The sequence below is a fragment of the Felis catus genome, chromosome D3 (genome assembly GCF_018350175.1).
Source record: "Felis catus isolate Fca126 chromosome D3, F.catus_Fca126_mat1.0, whole genome shotgun sequence".
Taxonomy (NCBI): domain Eukaryota; kingdom Metazoa; phylum Chordata; class Mammalia; order Carnivora; family Felidae; genus Felis; species Felis catus.
In genome coordinates, this window is record NC_058379.1 from 17,471,266 (window position 1) to 17,488,747 (window position 17,482).

The window sequence follows — 17,482 nt, forward strand, 5'->3', positions numbered from 1 at the left end:
ACACACGGAGCACAAAATAATATTCCTCTTTTCCATATAGAAACATACTCTCCCCCTTTTATTTTCTTAAAACACGGGGTTCTCATATCCCTTATTTAATGTTCACACTTTTATTAGAGACACGTAGAGAGAGGTAGTTCTCGGAGAAAAATATACCAGGACAGCAATACATGGCAGCTAACTTGGCACGGGGGGTGGGGGGCAATAGGAAGGATGGGGAACCGTGACTAACTGGGAATTCTGTATCCCACTGGCATTACCAGAAATCATGGAGCAAGCCGCTCAGAGAATCAGAGCCTCCACTCAAACCGCCACAAACTTTCAAACCCTGATGAAGTCAACTCTGGACAAAAATCAAAGCTTTGACCCCTAATCCAAGACTTCCAACAGCCGGGACAATGCTTTGTGAAGAAAATGACTTAAGAACTGAATGTTTGCATTTTAAGGAAATGACAGGGCTCAGGTCTTGGGCTGACCACTGGGATAGCCGAGTGGACGCTTCAGTGACCACACTTGACAAGGAATACAATCTCTGTGGGATAGGGGGTGGGGGAGTTTGGAAAAGTCACTAAACAGACAGGTGCAACCCCTGACCATCAACAGGGGCAAACCTCAGGGAAGGGGGGGGATATCTGATTTCCAGAGTTACCACATTATACTACTCGAAATGCCCGGCTGTCCACAAAAAATTCACAAAGCATGCAAAGAAACAGGAAAGTACGGCCCGTCATTCATTCATTCGCTTGGTCACTCGCTCCTTGGAAACTCATTGGCTTACAACCTACTTATCATCACACCCTTACTCACTCACTGGTGAGTTCTATTTATCCAACATATTCCCCAAATGTGTCCAGCCCTCCCTCAGATTCAGGCCGTCCCAAGAGTACTGAACCACAGAGTGGCTTTTTCAGCCACTCCTCCATTCCAAACCTATTCATTCCACCCTCTCTAAATCATGGAACTAAACTTTGCTTCAGAAAGACTGCCTAAACAAGGCTCCACCCTCTCCAGATTTCAGTCACTCCCTCTGCAAAACCAGTGTGCTGAACTGGGCGATCCCCTAAGGATTCAGTCATCCCTGGAATGGGAATTCAAGGGGCATATGCAGGGCTTGGAATCACGCATACTGACCCACTGGGGGAACATGCTCAGAGAGGGAAGGGCCTTGCCAAAAGGCATACCGCATTTCACACCTACTTTCCCTGACATCAAAGCTGTGAATCAGAGATCTTTCACCCACCATGTGCCCTTTCTCTGGCTGAATGAACTGAGGCCACTGTTTTCTTATGGACTGGTAGGAGACTCGCCTGGAAGATAACGTGCCCACTTCCCCACCTCGGTTGGCTTCCTTGGAAACCCAGCCATTCCATCCTTCTCTTGCCTCCCAGGGCTGTGGAAAGTGTTTAATAAACATGCCTTGAAAGCAAGCTAATATTAAAGAGCAATGTTTCAGTGCTAATTACTGTTATCATAGGCCACTTTCCACCTCATTAAATGCATGGATTTGGTAATTGTTAGCTAATTCCCAAGGAGAAACCAGACGCTCCTCAGGTGTTAGGGTTGCATCTTTCCCCAGCAATTGACTCCATTTCCAAGCCACAGGATGGTAGGTTGTTGGTCTCAGAGCCCAGTTGAAGGGTCCTGTAGAAAATGTGTAGGCTGTGCCTTCACCTTTCCAGGTTCAAGTCCCAGCTCTGCCACTTACTTCCCTGATGTGTGACGTTAGGAACGATGTTTCATACCTTTGAGCATGTGTTTCCTAGATCTAGAAAAGAAGACAAATGCATGCAGAGCATCTGACTCGTTAAAGGGATTTAATTATTGTTGTCAATATTAGTATTTTCTTTACCGCGAGCTCAGTGGGTTTTTTTGGTCACTTTTATTGAAATATATTTTACATACAACAAAATTTGCCAATTTCACGTATAGGAGTTGGTGAATTTTAATACTCATGAGATAATCATAGGATTACCATCCCTTTCATGCTATAGAACATTACCATTTTCCTCAAAAAGTTCTGACATGCCCTTTGCAGTTGATTTCCTCCTTCCACTGTGCCCTCCCCCACTGGTTTGCTTTCTATCATTATCATTTTCCAGAATCTCATATAAATGGAATCATACATGTCTCTCTTCTTTCAGCTAACTTCATACTTTTGAGATATCTCCATATTGTTGCATGATCAGTATCGAGAGTTCACTCCTTTCCATTGCTTAGTAGTACTCCATTGTATGGACATACCACATCTTCTTTTTTTTTTTTTTTTTTTTTTTTTTTTTTAACTCATTCACCAATTGATAGCAATTTGACTTCTTTCCAGTTTGGAGTTATTATCAGTAAAGCTGCTATAAATGTTGACATACAGATCTTTGTGCTGATACAAGTTTTCATCCTCTTGAGTAGATACCTAAGAGTGGAATTGCTGCTGGATCACAAATGGATGTTGAATTTCATTTTAAAAAACCTGCCAACCTGTTTTCCCAAAAGGCTGTCCCATTATCTATTTCTACCAGCAGTAGAGGAGAAGTCACATCCTCACCAACCCTTGGTGTTGTCTGTCTTTTTACTTTTAGATATCCTATTGGATGTGAGTGGTACTCACTGTGGTTTGAATGTGCATCTCTCTAATGGTGAATGATGTTGTGCATCTTTTCACGCACTCACTAGCTCTAAATTTTCTTTGCTGAAGTGTCTATTCAAGTACTCTGTCCTTTTTACTGCAGGACCTCTTTTTCCTCAAGCCCCTACTTTCAAGAGCAGGAGACATAGCTGACTTTCCCAATATATAGAAACAGACACAGAAAGTTGGACAACATGAGGAGACAGAAGCCTAAGTCCCAAATGAAGGAAGGAGACAAAATCAGAGCAAGAGAGCAAAATGAAAAAGATAGGCAATATGCCTGACAGAAAATATAAAATAATTGTCCTAAAGATACTCACTAGACTTAGGATCTCAGGGAGACTGCCAACAAAAAGATAGAAAATATAAAAAATAATCAGATTAACTCAGTAAGTGAAATTAAAAATACACTAGAGGGAATAAATAGTAGAGTAGAGGAAGCAGAAAAATGGATCAGTGAGCTAGAAGACAGTAATGGAAATCAAGCAAGCAGAGCAGGAAAAAGAAAAAAGAATTTTAAAAATGAAAATAGATTAAGGGAACTCAATGACATCATCGGTGTAATAACATTTGCATTATAGAGGTCCCAGAAGGAGAAGAGAGAGAATAAGGGGAGCAAAATTTACTTGAATAAAAATAGCTAAAAACGTCCAAAATCTGGGGAAGGAAAACAGACATCCAGATCAAGGAGGCACCAAGAGCCCTCAAAAAAAAAAAAAAAAAAAAAAAATCAACCTAAGGAGGTCCACTCAAGGCATAGTAAGTGGCAAAATGTAGTGATAGTGAATTTTAAAAGCAGCAAGAGAAAAGAAAACAGTTACATCTAAGGGAAACCCCATAAGGCTATCAGATGATTTTTCAGCAGAAACTTTGCAGGCCAGAAGGGAGTGGCAGGATATATTCAAAGTCCTAAAAGGAAAAAAAATCCTGCAACCAAGAATATTCTATCCAGCTATGCTATCATTCAGAATAGAAGGAGAGAATGTTTCCCCAAACAAAAGTTAAAGGAATTCATCACCACTAAGTCAGCCTTACAAGAAATGCTAAAGGGGATTCTTCGAATGACAAAGAAAGACCAAAACAGGGGTAAGAAAGTAGGAAGAAGAAAATCAGAAAAATGAAATGTATGCATAAAAATCAGGCAGGTGATTCACAAAATAAAAAGATGTGAAATATGACACCGTATACCTAAAACACGTGTGTTGTGGTGGGGAGGAGTAAAAATTTAGTGCTTCTAAAATGGGTTCAAATCTAAGTGACCATCAACTTAATATAGACTACTCTCTATATAGGATATTACATATAAACCTAATGGTAACCAAATTAAAAGCCTGTAATACATATATACAAAAAATAAAGAGAAAGGAATCTAAGCATATTACTAATGAAAGCCATCAAACCACAAGAAAATAGATCAAGAGAAGAAACGCACAGAGAACTACAAAACAACAATAAAGCAAATAACAAAATGGCAATAAGTACAAACACATCAATAATTACTTTGAAGGTAAATAAACATTCCAATCAAAAGACATAGCGTGATGGAATGGATAAAGAAGAAGCCCCATATATAGGCTGGCTACAAGAAACTCCTTTCAGACCTAATGACACATGCAGATTGAAAGTGAGGAGATGGAAAACATTTATCATGCAAATGGAAGTGAAAAGAAGGCTGGGGTAGCATTACTAATATTAGACAAAATAGATTTTAAAAGACTGTAACAAAAGACAAAGAAGGATGCTATATACTCATAGAAGGAACAATCCAATAGAGAAGATTATAACTGTTTATGCACCCAACATGATTATAACTGTTTATGCACCCAACATGAAAGCACCCAAATACATAATGCAGCTATTAACACACATAAGAAACAAATCGATAGGAATACAATGATAGTAGGGACTTTAACATCCCAATTAATAGATAATGCAAACAGAAAAAAACAAGCAACAGTGGCTTTGGATGACACATTGGACCAGAAGAATCTAATAGATATATTCAGAACATTCCATCCCCAAACTGGAATACACATTCTTTTCAAGTACACATGGAACATTCCCCAGAATAGATTACATGTTAGGCCACAAAACAAGTCTCAACAAATTCAAGAAGATTAAAACTATATCATGCATCTTTTCTGACCACAATACTATGAAACTAGAAATCAACCACAAGAAAAAATCTGGAAAGAACACAAATACATGGAGGAATCTAATCATATCGGTAGCATAACATGCTACCAAACAATGAAGGGGTCAACCAAGAAATCAAGGAGGAAATTTTAAAAATACACAGAGACAAAAGAAAATAAAAACACAAGGGTCCAAACTCTTTGGGATGCAGCACAAGCATCTCTAAAAGGGAAGATTATAGCAATACAGGCCTACCTCAAGAAGAAAGAAAAATCTCAAGTAAACACCTAATCTTACACCAAAGGAGCCAGAAAAAGAAAAAAAAAAAACAGTAGAAGGATAGAAATAATGAAGATTAGAGCAAAAATAAGTGAAATAGAAACTCAAAAACAAACAAACAAACATAGAACAGATCAGTGAAACTGGGAGCTTATTCTTTGAAAAGATCAACAAAATTAATAAATCTCTAGCCAGATTCATAAAAAAAGGACTCAAAATCAGAAATGAAAGCAAAGAAATAACAACCAACACCACATAAATACAAAGGATTATAAGAGCATATCATGAAAAATTATATGCCAACAAGTTGGGCAACCTAGAAGAAATAAACTCCTAGAAACATATCATTTCCCAAAACTGAATCATTAGTAGACAATTTGAACAGATGATTACTAGCAATGAAATTCAATCAATAATATAATAATACTCTCAGCAAACAAGTCTAGGACCAGATGGCCTCACAGGTGAATTCAACCAAACATTTAAAAAATATTTAATATCTATTCTTCACAAACTAGTTCCAAAAATAGAAAAGGAAGGAAATCTTCCAAATTCATTCTATGAGGCCAGCATTACCCTGATAAGAAAACCAGATAAAGACAGTACAAAAACAAACAATAAAAACAACAACAACAACAACCACTACAGCCAATATCTCTGATGAACACAGATGCACAATTCCTCAAAAAGTATTAGCAAACCAAATCCAACAATATATTTAAAAAAAAACATTCACCACAATCAGATGGGATTTATTCTTGGGATGCAAGTGTGGTTCAATATTCACCAATCAATCCGTGTGTTACATCACATCAAGAAGAGAAAGAACAAAAACCTTATGATCATTTTAATAGATGCAGAAAAAGCATTTAACAAAGTACAACCTCCATTCATGATAAAAACCTCCAACAAAGCAGGCTCAGAGAAAACACACCTCAACATAATAAAGGCCATATATGAAAAATCCAGATGTTCAATGGGGAAAACCTGAGAGCTTTCCCCCTAAGATGCAGAGCAAGACAAGGATGTCCACTCCCACAACTCTTATTCAACATAGTACTGGAACTCTTAGCCACAGCAATCAGACGAGAAGTAAAGACAAGAAATAAAAGGCATCCAAGTTGGTAAGGAAGAAGTAAAACTTTCACTTTTTGCAGATGACATGATACTATGTATAGAAAACCCTAAAGACTCCACCAAAAAACTACTATAACTATAAATGAATTCAGTAAAGTCACAGGATACAAAATCAATATACAGAAATCTGTTACACTTTCATATACTAATAATGAAGTAGCAGAAAAAGAAATTAAGAAAACGTTCCCATTTACAATTTCACCAAGAATAATAAAACACCTAGGAAATAAGTTAACCAAGGATGTAAAAGACCTGTACTTTGAAAACTATAAAACACTGATGAAAGCAAGTGCAGATGACATGTACAAAGGGGAAGATATCCCATGCTCATGGATTGGGAGAACAAGTATTGATAAAATGTCCATACTACCCAACGCAATCTACAGATGTAATGCAATCAATCTCTATCAAAATACCAATAGCATTTTTCACAGAACTAGAATAATCCTAAAATTTGTATGTAACCACAAAAGACCTCAAATAGGCAAAGCAATCTTGAAAAAGAACAAAACTAGAGGTATCACAACCACAGATGTCAAGATAGACTACAAAGCTATGTAATCAAAATGGTATGGCACTGGCACAAAAATAGACACATAGATCAACAGCACAGAATAGAGAGCCCAGAAATAAACCCACAATTATATGGTCAATAGATCTCTGACAGAGGAAGCAAGAATATGCAGTGGGTAAAGAACAGTCTCTTTAACAAACGGTGTTGGAAAAACTGGATAGCTACATGCAAAAGAAGGAAACTGGACCACTTTATTACACCATACACAAAAATAGACTCAAAATGGATTAAAGATCTAAACATGTGATCTGAAACTATGAAAATCCTAGAAGATAGCACAGGCAATAATTTCTCTGACACTGGCTATAAAAACATTTTTCTAGAAAGGTTTCCTAAGGCAAGGGAAACAAAAAATAAAATATTAGGACTACATCAAAATAAAAAGTTTCGGGGCGCCTGGGTGGCGCAGTCGGTTAAGCGTCCGACTTCAGCCAGGTCACGATCTCGCAGTCCGTGAGTTCGAGCCCCGCGTCGGGCTCTGGGCTGATGGCTCAGAGCCTGGAGCCTGTTTCCAATTCTGTGTCTCCCTCTCTCTCTGCCCCTCCCCCGTTCATGCTCTGTCTCTCTCTGTCCCAAAAATAAATAAACGTTGAAAAAAATAAAAAAAATAAAATAAAAAGTTTCTGCACAGCAAGGGAAACCATCAACAAAATAAAAGCAATAACCAAGTAGAAAAAAATATTTGTAAATGATATATCTGATAAGGGGTTATTATCCAAGATATATAAAGAACTTATACAAGACCAATATACAACACCAACAATCTAATTAAAATGGGCAGAAGACATGAACAGACATTTCTCTAAAGAAGACATACAGGGGCGCCTGGGTGGCGCAGTCGGTTAAGCGTCCGACTTCAGCCAGGTCACGATCTCGCGGTCCATGAGTTCGAGCCCCAGGTCGGGCTCTGGGCTGACGGCTCAGAGCCTGGAGCCTGTTTCCGATTCTGTGTCTCCCTCTCTCTCCGCCCCTCCCCCGTTCATGCTCTGTCTCTCTCTGTCCCAAAAATAAATAAACGTTGAAAAAAAAATTAAGAAGACATACAGAAGGCCAACAGACATATGAAAACATGCTCAACAACACTAATCATCAAGGAAATGTAAATCAAAACCACAATGAGATACCACCTCACGCCTGTCAGAATGGCTACAATCAAAAACACAAGAAACAAAAAGTTTTGTTAAGGATGTGGAGAAAAAGGAGCCCTTGTGCCCTGTTTGTGGGAATGTAAGCTAGTGCAGCCACTGTGGAAAACAGCATGGAGGTTTCTAAAAAAAATTAAAACTAGAATTACCATTACTAGATTCATTACAATTACTAGATTCAGTAACTCCACTCCTGGGTATTTACCCAAAGAAAATGAAAACACTAATTCAAAAAGATATATGCACCCCTATGTTTATTGCAGCATTATTTACAATAGCCAAGATATGGAAGCAACCCAAATGTCCATTCATAGATGAATGAAGATATGGTGTTTACACACACACACACACACACACACACACACACACACACAGAAATATTAGCCATAAAAAAAGAATGAGATCTTGCTATTTGCAACAACATGGATGGATCTAGAGGATATAATACTAGGTGAAATAAGTCAGAGAAAGACAAATACTACAGGATTTCACTCATATGTGGAATTTAAGAAACAAACGAAAAAACAAAAAACAGACCCTTAACTATAGAGAAAAAACTGGTGTTTTCCAGAGGGAGGTGGGCAGATGTTTGATATAGGTTAAGGGAATGAAGAGTAGTACATTTATTTTGATGAGCACTGAGTCATGTATGAAATTGTTGAATCACTATATTGTACACCTGAAACTAATAACACTGCATGTTAATTATACTAGAATTTAAAATAAATAATCGGCCCCTTTCAAAAATTGTGTTGTCTTATTAGTTATAAGTGTTCTTTGTATATTCTAGGTGTAAGGGCTTTACTTTAAGTATGTGACTTTCCTTTTCATTTTCCTAACATCTTTGAAGGGGAAGAATTGTTCATTCAAACAAAGCCCAACTTATCAGTTCTTCTGTTTTAGTATTTCTTGCATCCGATTTAAGAAATCTTTGTGTAAATTCCACATGCTCTTATGAACCCAGGCATATTGAGAATTCCTACAACCTTCCACAATTACCACTGTCTATTTCCTCCCCCCCCCCCCCGAATTCCTCCTGCTTGACTGGATTTCATGTTTTGTGTTTTGTCCCTCCAGCCTACCTCACCCCCACCATCAGAACACATCTGCTCTCAGTCTCATTCCCTCTCCCAGCTGGTAGACAGCTTGCTCATCTTTTGCTAGATGTGTAACTATCGTTGTGTGTCTGTTAGTAACTTAGACACCTTTTCAAAGGGACCTGCAAAATCAAGATCCTTATTCCAAGAGAATGCTGCTCATGGAAGCATTTTTTCCCCAGCCATCACAAGATACTACTTGGAGAGTCTCTTGGACCCAAGAGCTATTTGGATGGGAGCTACCTGGACCTTCTCCTGATGCTAAATCACACAATGTGTGTGACTTATTTGGTGAGGCCTGACTCTGTACTTGGGAATTAGCATCAAATCAGTAAAAAGGGTTGCACTGGTAAATCAGTTTAAAGCTAGTAGCTTTTTGGTTTCATGGCTCTTTCCCCCATTGGTACTACTGGGTCTTCAGACTGGATTTCATAATCTGAATCTTGTTTCTGACACATAGGATGTGTTAGAAGCACCTGATCACATTGCTGATGTGTAGAAGCACCTGATCACATTGCTTTTACAGTTGACCAACCTATAGTTTCCAATACCATTTTAGGTTCAGATCTCCTTTGATGATTTCAGACATACTCAGAAGGGGCATTCCTAGCTTCATTTTGTACACAAGCAAAGTGAGGACCAGTGAGGTTAAATGACTTGCCCAAGGCCAGACGTCCAGATCTTAGTCATGTACCACTGATCTTCACATCTCCTGATAATGATGACCTGGAGAGCCAAAATGAATAATTCACTTACTTTGTACAGGCACTGTTTTAAGTGTATTACATACTTTGTTTTACTTCTATTGGTCAGCTACTCCCTCAATTATGCTGCATAGCAAACAGCCCTAAAACTCGGTGGTTCGATATGGCAATCATTTATTCTCATGGGTCTAGGTGTGGGCTGCAACTTGGCAGGGATAGACGGGGCTCCAGACTCTATGTTCCAGATTGAGGGTTGAGTTCAAATTTGACCCCATAGGTTTACCCCAGGGCCCAGGATGACGAGGAAGCAACTACCTAGGGGAAGCTTTGCTCATGGTAAGGACAGACGCACAGGAGAGTGTTTCTAAGCATATTTGTTGTCACTGTTTACATCTCATCTGCTACCATTCTATAGGATGAACAAGCCATATTGTCGACTGCCAAGTTTCATAGCATGCAAACCAGTAGGAATGAAGAATCGGGGCCAATGATTCAATTTACCGTGCCATTTAATCCCGACAACTCTAGGGAGTTAGACACTATTATGATTTCTATTTTACTGATGAGAAACCAAGGCTGAGTCAAGCGGTTAGTAACGGGAGAGATGGCAAAATTACACTCAGACATTCTAACCCCAGACTCAAGCTGTTAACCATTGAACCAGCTCTTGATGAAATGGTGCCCTACACAGAGGAAAATTAAACAACAGGTTTGCTCTCCACAGGCTGTGTTGTAGGCATACGAGATCCACACAGCGGGAGGTGCTCTGTCCGTGGTCCTGAAACATCATGTATGCTCCATAACCACGGTTTCTCTACAGACTCCCATAACTTCAAGCCAACCCTCCTGGGAATTTTAATCGAGGTGAAAGAGGAGAAAAATGAAAGACATGAATAAAAACAAAATGCATAGAGGCAGATAGTTTCCTTAAAAGACTGACCAGGTCTTGGTCAGTTTGTTTGGACAAACTTTTCAAGTGGTAGCAGCTCCCAAGAAAGAAACCACTTGGGAGCAGGACTAGAAAAATCAAGTATTTACAGGAGAGTGAGAACACATGTGCTCAGTGGCACAAAGCTGTGTGGGTGCCACACAAATAAATTTTTCGGAGCAGGAGAGTAAACCAAGCCCCCATCAACAGGGCCTAATTGCTGTGCCAGCCTCACTTAGATATACAAGCATGCTTCGTGTTTTCCTTTTTATCCTGATGAAATTATGCATCACAGAACAAGCAGAACTGTGACTTAAGTTCCACTCTTTTATATGGCTGATTTCATATCATCAGGACGTTTGACAGTCTTCCTGTGTTGCTGAACTACGAGTCACCCCTCCCCACTCTAGGCAATTTGAGTTGGGACCATAAGCTCCTTGATCCCCCTAGTGCAATGTTTCTAGTCTTGTGCTTAAACTTAGGGATACAGATGGTGGGTAAGTCCTATTTGTAGTCACACAAATGGGGGAACTGATCAACAGCTAGCTGGCCTGAACATCTGAGAGCACATAATTTTTTGCAGCATAAGCCCTAAGGAAAAAAAAACAAACAACACACCATGAGGCCCAACCAGTGAAATAGAAAAAGCCACCTTTTTAAGGTCGGGTTTCTATGGAGCTTTCAAGATCATGTGTTTAAAATCAGGAGGATTCTCCGAGACCACAGGTGATACATACACACACACACACACACACACACACACACACACACACACACCATGTATATATATAAAGCCATAGCTTTTCACCCTTCTTTATACCTGTCACCATGTGACTTTGAAGCACCCTCCCACTCTGACTCTGGGCTTGGCCATGTGATTCGCTTTAGTCAGAGAGAGGTTAGTAAATGTGATGTAACCAGAGGCGGGAAATGTACCTGCATGATTAGCTTTGATCTCCCTCTTACATGCCTCTTACCCCTGCTGGAGGATGCCAGCAAAGCTCTCCCCGACTGCCCAAGCTTAGGCCATCCTAGATCAGTCAACAATCAGCCATCCCCACACATCAGAGGGAGTCCAGCCAAGATCAGCAGAACTGTCTAGCCAACCAGCTCAGACGAAAGAGCAACGAACCCCGATTTTTAAGTGCATTGAAATTTTGTGTTGCTAGACAGCATCATTGTAGCAATAGGTAACTGATATACCACCCATTCTAGGGGTTTGAAACTAGGGTTCCCTCAGGGTTCTAAAGGTCTATGAAAGTGTCCAGAAGCAGGGGAGTAGAGGAGGGCGATGCAAGCCGCCAAATTAGTTTTAACTAGAATTGTGATAGTTTTCTGTTCACACACTGAAGTTTTGTGCAGGGTTTCATATGATAAAATAATCCCCTGCCTTATCAGTTTAGAATGCTTGGGACAGTAAGTACTAGAATATCTAACTCATAGTGTGTGTGTGTGTATATATATATATATATATATATATATATATATATATATATATATAGTAATACGTATCTTTATATAGATCCTTATATACATATCTGTATCATGTATTATATATTTAAAAGGTAAGAGAAATCTTGTAGAGCTAATTGCCTCAAGCTGCCAACTGCTTCTTTCTAGGAATTTGGTGATCCTCATTGGTAACGATGGCTTTTACTATATTTGTCATTCCTCTCTTTAGATCAGTTACCATAGAATCCTCCTTGGCTTTATTTCCTATATAGTTCACTTTAAATATGCCAAGATAGTTGATGATTCATAGCGGCTCCACAAGGGAAGTATTATTCTTATCCCATTTTACAGATGGAGAATGAAAACCCAGTGCCTGGGGCAGGGAATGACCTGCCATACTATTATCCCACTGAACAAGAGGACTGAAGGTAGACAGTTCCAGGCCCAATATAATGATTGAAATAATGACACCAAGGATCCAATCTTTCTTTCTTTCTTTCTTTCTTTCTTTCTTTCTTTCTTTCTTTCTTTCTTTCTTTCTTTCTTTCTTTCTTTCTTTCTTTCTTTCTCTTTCGCCATTCTTAGTGTCATCATCAAAAGATGAATGCATAGGTGTTGCCTCATGGCCTCAAGATGGCTGCCACAGCCCAAGGCATCAATGCCTACATTTGAGGCAGGAAGAAAGCAGAGGGGGGCTGCCAGCCAACTCTTCCTTCTCTCATGCTTGTCCCTTTTCATCAGAAAACAAACTGTCTTTCTTAGAACCACACTGCCCCATCCTTGCAGACTTCCCCTTATACTCTATTGGCCAGAACTAGACTCCAGTAAGCCACTGCTGGCTGTAAAGGAGGCTGAAGAATAAATAGGTGGCACAGGCCCAGGTGAGAAGCAGGAGAGGCTTAACAGAGTCAGGATGTATCCTGGGGGCTCGTCATGTTGCTGCTTCAAACAAAATCAGAGTTCTGACACCAAGGCAGATGTCAAGAAGATTTGTGGGGTAGTGAGAAGACTGTGGAATCTGCTACCCCTTTCTTTTTTCTTACATTTATTTTGAGAGAGAGAGAATATGCATCCCAAGCAGGCTCCGTGCTGGCAGTGCAGAGCCCAACGCGGGGCTTGATCTCATGAACCATGAGATCATGACCTGAACGCTTAACCAACTGAGCCAGCCAGGTGCCCCACCACCCCTTCCAGTAAAGCCCTTGACCTCAGCTGTCAGCCCCTTTAAGGACTGATTCAGCTGCAGACAACCACCTCACCAGGGACCGTGCACCCTTCCCGGGACAGCGGACATCCAACAACCGATTAATGTAGGGTTTCAAGGGCTGAACACCTTACCCCAACCTAGGACAGCCCCAAAAGGCCATCCTATCTCTCTATGGGGTCAGTTGAGGCGGTCACTGAGCCTGCATTACAGATCGACCTCTTTCTTTCTGCTTCCTTCCCCGCCTGGCACAAGTGGTGATCCAAAAGCATGCCCTAAGGAATATCCCGCACGTTAAACTCCATTTCAGAGCCTGCTTCTCTGAAAACCTGACGTGCAACAGAGAGGCAACCCAAAGTGTCCCCTGCATCAGCTAATAAAAGTTTGCAATTCGCTGGAGTAGATCAGTAAACCTTTTATGTAAAGGGTTGGATAGCAAATATTTTAGGCTTTGTGGGCATAAGGTCTCTGTTGAGACTGCTCACCCCAATCTCTGTAGCATGGAGGCAGCCAGACGGTACATAAAGGAATGGGTAAGGCCGTGGGCCAATAAAACTGTACAACCCACCCTCAAACAACACGGATTTGAACTGCACGGGTCCACTTATATGTAGATTTCTTACAGCACAGGACTATACGTGCAATTTCTCTTAGGACATCCCCAATAACATTTCCTTTCCCCCAGCTCACTTTAAGGTAAGAATACAGTGTATAATACCTCTTAATATACAAAATACAGGTGAATCAACTTTTACGTTATCACTAAGCCTTCCGGTCGGCAGTAGGCTATTAGTTACTGTTTGAGGAGTCAAAGTTACATGTGGATTTTTGACTCTGCAGGATCGAGCACCCCTGATCCATGAGGTATTTGCAAAACGAGGCTGCGTGCAGGTCCACTACCTATAGTCTGGCAACCCCCGGACTAGATCAACTCTCTTACGGTACAGTTGAGCAAATGGAACCTTAGGGAGGAAAGAACTAAGCACATGAATGAACGCCACACGTGAAGCACTTAGAGGCCCACGACACGGTTATATTCAAATTGTGACAGCAATATGCTTAGTGAGCACTTAAAATGGGCAGGTGTGCCCTCAGTCGTACACCCCCCTTTTTCACTTAGGTCTCAAAACAGCCCCGGGGCGGGGGGCTGTCATAAGCCCCGATTTACAGACGAGGAAGCTAGGGCTGGAAGAGCGAGTCACACACCTGCTAAGAGGCAAGGCCAGCCCGGGAGCCCAGGCCTGCAGCCCTAATGATAGAATCAGAGGCACGGTGCCAGGGGTTTCCTATAGAACGTTCTCCACGCAGGATTCTTGCATTAACAAAACCCACCTCAAGCGTCTCAGGACACATGCCTCTCGGAGTTCACACAGTCGGGCTGAGACGGGGCCCAAGGCAGACAGTACAGACCCAGGAAGAGCCAGTAAACGGGTGTCCAGCCCAGCAATCACACATGCCCACCACCCACTGGTGGGGCCATATGGGGAGTCACTGCTTTCTGGACTATCAGTTGTACTAGAAGAATCTTCAGGGAGGGGACTGCGATCTTGGTTCTAAGTACTTTTGCCATAAGCATCTTTACAACACACATTTTTCCTGCGGACCTCATCGGCTGTAAGGCAATTTTGCTGGAAACAGTTAAAAAACAAAATAGCCGGCTGAGAGTTTGGTTTGACAGCTCGTTGGTTTTATCAACTGGTCGACCCTTCCACTTCCCCACTGATCTCAGCCCTCCTAATGGGCTACACACAGGCACAGAGTTTTGAACGCACATTTCCCACAGAACTTTAAAAGGTCCACCAACGCACTTGTGACAACGTGCCAAGAACAAAGGATAGCGTACAAGGCCTTTCACGACACAACCCAAAGCATCCTGATATGGGGAAACGGATACCTCTCTTAACGAAGGAAGACATTTCAGTGAAGAAAAGGCGTGATGCCGAACCAACAACCACGACAAGTAGGACAGTACGAACGAAAGACTTTGCAGTTAAGTGCTCAGGTACAACTCAGAAAATTGATTACTCCCACAGGATTGCCAGGACTCTACACACACTTGAAATGCACTCAAATATTTCGTTATTCCCCAGTAGAGCAGAATTTTCACTTTGTCTTCTTTTGTGTTTCGTGATGTCCTTTGTAACGAACGCCCCTTCTTGTGTTCTTCGTGATTTTCTCTTTTACGGCAAAACTTCGCTACGGCCAATTAGTTACGTGGCAAAAAAAAAAAAAAAAAAAGTTTGCAGCGAAAATACCGGACACGGTTATTTCTATATCGGAAAAGGCTCAAATGCAGCACAGCGTCCAATGCAAAACAGCCACAGAAGTTCAGGATAAAATAAAGAAATGCCAAGGAGGTTTCCCAGGCTACAGCTCCCCTGGCCCACCTCCCCTGCCGGATGTCCCAATGTACCTGTTCCCTCATCCTCCTGGTGGGCTCATGAGAAGGCAGGTTTGGGGGTCAGACTGGTCTCGGATCCCGACTCCCCGCCGACCCCTGGCGTCTAGCTATTCAAGGCAGGATCCTCAGAACAGCCTCACAGCATCACCTGAGAGGCAATGAGAAACGTGAAACCCATCTCAGGCCCCACGAGTCAGAATCTGCATCCTAACAAGATAAAGATCCCTGGGGGTCTGCACGTGCTGTCAAGTTTGGGAAGCATGGCTGCAGGCAACCCCTAGCCATTCCTCAAGCCCCACCTGGAAGCTGTAAAAAAAGTCAAAGCTGTAAAATCTTTAAAAAAGCTGCCAAAAAAGAAAAAAAAAAAAAAGTCAAATAAAGAGGGGTCGATTATGTCAAAGCGTTTTTAAACGGAGCCAGGAGGGGGTACCTGGGTGGCTCAGTTGGTTAAGCGTCAGGGACTTCAGCTAGGGTCATGATTTCTTGGGTCTGTGAGTTCAAGCCCTGCGTCAGGCTCTGTGCTGAGACCCTGGAGCTTGCTTCGGATTCGGTGTCTTCCCCTGTCTCTAACCTTCCCGTGCATCCTCTGTCTCTCTCTGTCTCTCAAAAATGAATAAGTGTTATGGGGCGCCTGGGTGGCGCAGTCGGTTAAGCGTCCGACTTCAGCCAGGTCACGATCTCGCGGTCCGTGAGTTCGAGCCCCGCGTCGGGCTCTGGGCTGATGGCTCAGAGCCTGGAGCCTGTTTCCCATTCTGTGTCTCCCTCTCTCTCTGCCCCTCGCCCATTCATGCTCTGTCTCTCTCTGTCCCAAAAATAAATAAATGTTGAAAAAAAAAATGAATAAGTGTTAAAAAAATTAAATAAATAAAATTGAGCCGGGAGGCCATAAGGAGGCGGGCCTTATGCACGTCCTTACCAGGTGGACCCGTGAACTTGTGAACGGGGCCAAACCACAAATAGCCCGAGGACTGGGTGGTAACATGTGCAGCTTGCAACAGTAAGAGACTTTGCTTTGAAACCAATTATATTCAGCCAGGAGTAGTTTTCTGCCGCCAACACCAATCAGAATTCTTTGTAAACAACATACACAGAAACACACGTTCCCTTTTATCTTTCAGAAACCTTGACTTTTGTTTTGCAAGTGGTAGGGGTGGGAGGGACACCATTCGGGTTGGTACTCAAATCTGTGTTCCTCGAATTGTAACTCCGAGACCCCAAATAAATGCTTTTGGTTTTGTTTCAGCTTCTGCCTCTTTTCTCCGACGACAAAGCTGTCTCCTGGGTCCTCCTGGCTGGGTTAGTTGACCCTCTACTTACCAAATATCATACCCTCTGGCTCCTTTACTTGGCTGGGACCCGCCCTCATCCTGACTCTGGCTATCAGTGGCTGCCACCTTGGGGAACCTTTTAAGTAGGAGGCAATTGACCAGCATGTAATTGTCACGCTAACCCTACAGGATAAACACCACCACGATCCCCTTTCACAGCTGAAGAAACTGAGGCTTACAGATTTAAATGAATTGCTCAAGACAAATATGGAAGCGACAGGGATCTGAACTTGGGTGGGTCTGAGACCAAGCCAGAGGGTTGTACCACCTGTCTCGCAGCACACAGCAGCAGGTGGGGAAGCAAGGGAGGTGGTGGGGCGGGTGGTGTGGTGGGGAGAGACTTCTGTCCGGTGTAGGGAACAGGGCACGGACACAAACACCTCAGCACACGGTGCAAGAGAAGGGAGTCAGTGCAGAGTGCTCTGGGGACCCCAGGAAGCAGAAAGTCTGAAATCCGAGTCCTTTTTTCTCCAGCTC

At 41.9% G+C, this 17,482-nt stretch overlaps 1 long non-coding RNA gene across 1 annotated transcript in view; it reads right to left on the reverse strand.

Moving 5' to 3' along the window:
* The window catches only part of LOC123381110, a 29,709-nt gene extending 13,451 nt beyond the window's left edge, over window positions 1-16,258 (reverse strand). Inside the window, exon 1 of the long non-coding RNA XR_006587631.1 lies at window positions 15,690-16,258. This is a non-coding gene — a long non-coding RNA (uncharacterized LOC123381110). The remainder of the gene's footprint in view (window positions 1-15,689) is intronic.
* Between the last annotated feature and the right edge of the window lie 1,224 nt (window positions 16,259-17,482).